Genomic DNA, 3059 nt, shown 5'->3' with positions numbered 1-3059 from the left:
TCTATTGAGCTCAAGGATGGACACTTATAGAGGAGGCATATGGATAGCTTCTAGCTTTTTGTGCAAACTATTAAGTAGCTAAATAAGGAAGTTAGGCGGACTAATAAAAACACCACTGACAACATGATCATCTTGCTCAATCAAATTCAAAACCAAGAGAATATTTTTCTGGATGAAGAGCAATTTGGGTTGAACTGTGTGGATGGATGCTCATGAGGACCTACTTCATTAGTCCTTTCCTATTTTCTAGAGTTTATGTTTGTTACTATACTCTTGGATACTCTTGTGATGAGGCTTTGCCTCTAAATCTTTTGTTCTCCTTGGTGAACTATTGTATTTTGATCTCCTTATATATAATAGTAAACAAAAATTCTTTCATTATGTAAAATTTAGAACTCTCTCTCTCTCTCTCTCTCTCTCTATATATATATATATATATATATATATATATAAAAGATGATAAAGGATATGAAATATATCAATAAATGTGTATTTACATTTATTTTTTCTTATGTATATATAATGTAATAATATGAGTGTTTGGGGTTTGATATGAAAATCAAGTTTTTAAGTTGTTTTAAATAAATATTAGTAATCTTATGTCTTTATAGAAAAAAATTAAAAATCTATCAAATAAATCATAAAGACTATATATTTTAGCTAAATATTCTTCTTATAGCTATACATTGAAGGACAAAATAGTTATATTCAATTTTATTTGCTAAAAATGAAAGTGTATAAAAACCTAATTTATTTGCATCTATCTATCAAGACAAAGAAGTAATGTCAACTACTTCCATTATTTCATTATTATTTATTTCTATTATTTGTATTCTTTCTATCCTATTTGTTTATTTATACTTTTTGTATACTTTCTATTCTATTTATTTCTTTTAACTTTCCCCATTCCATAGGGATCCCTTTGTTTTTCCTTTTCATGGGAAGTATTTTTAGCTTGCCATGCTTTTAAATTGTCTAGCTCTTTGGAGTTTTCAATTTCTTCAATTAGGCATTATGAGAAATTATTTTGTAGTGGTGGTAATGGATATAGTTTGAAGGAACTGTGCAATCCTTATTCTATGTTGTGATTTTTCTATTATTCTATAGTTAAAATCATTTTGGCTGCCTTTTGATAAGTTGGAAAAAGGTTATACATTTGACCATCTTATTTTTATAGCATTTTTTGTCTCATTGAAAAGCCCCTGTTTATGATTTTGGAAAAGGTTTTAGATAGCATTTATAGTCTCATTAAAATGATCATTTTTTGCATTATAAATTTATTTGTTTTATAAAGAGTTTAATGTGGGTTTCCTATCGTGCAAGAATTTTATTAAATACTTCATCATATCATATTTATGCACTTCATTGCTCATTTCCTTGATCCATGCCATCAAAAATCAAATATGCATATATATGTCATTTGACCTACATCGCACCATTTGAAATCGCATGTTTTGTTGACTCCTTTTTACATGTGATAATCTTGTTTTGAAATTCTTTATCTATATTGATATTGGGTTTGTTGATCTATCGATTATGGTTTTGTAAGACTCGAAGAACCTATTCCTATTATTTGATTTGAATGATAATGATTTTATTTATAATCTTAGCATCAAAGTCTAGTTTAAGATATGTTTTTTTCTTTGTAAACATTCGTGGTTACCTTTTCATGATTTTAATTCTTGGTACTTCTTCATTAGTTGCTTCAAATGTACTTCAATATAACCTGATACACTTTCCAAAGCTCTGATTTGGGCTTTATAAGTTATATGAATCAATTTTTGGTAACTTTTAAAGATTTGGTTATTAATATTTAAATCCATAAATATTTATTCCTTCATATATCAAGTTTAGTGGAGAATGTAATTCATTTAATGATAGCATTCTCTAAGGTATTTTAAAATTGATATAAGTTGAGATTGGTTTATATTTAAGGGATTCTATCAATTGATTCAAATATTTTTTCTTAGCAAGTTGATAATAATTAGTGGCATCAGTTGATTAGCTAATTCAAATAATATGTGCAAATTATAATTGTAAGTTGATTTCAGAAATCGTACTATGATATAAGTTGCATGTTATAAAACCTTTGGGTTTGTATTGGTGGTTAAAAGATTATTTGGTATTGGCTTTTAGATTGTAGAAGTCAAAGACCAAGTTTAGGCTAAGTTGCCTCCAAATTATATGAATTGGTTTATGTAAGAAAATGTTGGGTTCATGTGAAAGAATAAAGTGGGAAATATTTGTCATTTTTTATCAATATTGTAATAGAAAATTTAGTTTGCATGTGCATAACTTTTTGGGATTATTGTAGATTTGGAAAGCTACTAGATCCTCTAGATCAAATTGACTTTAGGATCATAAAGTACTTTTGACAAATTTTGTTATATAAAATATATCATAAACATGATATTCTATATATGCCTCTATTTCTTGCATGTGCTTTAAATATACAATACTATCTACCATTTTTGCATAAAGATTGAATTGTATGAGGAAAGCTTTTAAAGAATGAAGGTGATCTTTGTCTCTACCTTCAAATTTTGTGTTATCCAACCTCTTATTTGTTTTATGCTCATGTGTTTACCCTATAATTTTCCCAATTATATCGAGACATGAATGAAATTTTGTCTATTTGTTCACTACTGAACAAACATCAACGGTATGAGTCACCTTTTCTCTATTTTGTTGATCTTTAGGGATTTTAATTGTTCAAAGGTTTTGATATTCACAAATTTACATTGTCTAGGATGTATTTGTACAAGAGCTTAGTGGATGCAATGTCTTCCATATTCATGGCGGTTGTTTGCTTTGTAGTGTTGTTAAATCTTTATCAAGTGTTCAACTTCCACAACCTATTTAAAAACTTCATTCATAACATGTAAAGTAATTACTGATAGGCTTTTCATTTTTTTTTTGAAGAAAAGATTCAAAAATCTAGATTCGTTGCTTGCCTCTAAAGCTAATAGAGCCACAAATTTGTGTAAACTTTCTTAAAGTTTAGTTTAGCTAATATAATAAATATAAATTATAAAACAATAATTTTTATATTAATATAT

The sequence above is a fragment of the Cupressus sempervirens genome, chromosome 4 (genome assembly GCF_028749045.1).
Source record: "Cupressus sempervirens isolate cs-2001-9-10 chromosome 4, ASM2874904v1, whole genome shotgun sequence".
NCBI classification, from domain to species: domain Eukaryota; kingdom Viridiplantae; phylum Streptophyta; class Pinopsida; order Cupressales; family Cupressaceae; genus Cupressus; species Cupressus sempervirens.
The sequence above is the reverse complement of the archived record's forward strand: the minus strand, read 5'-3'. Positions refer to the sequence as shown.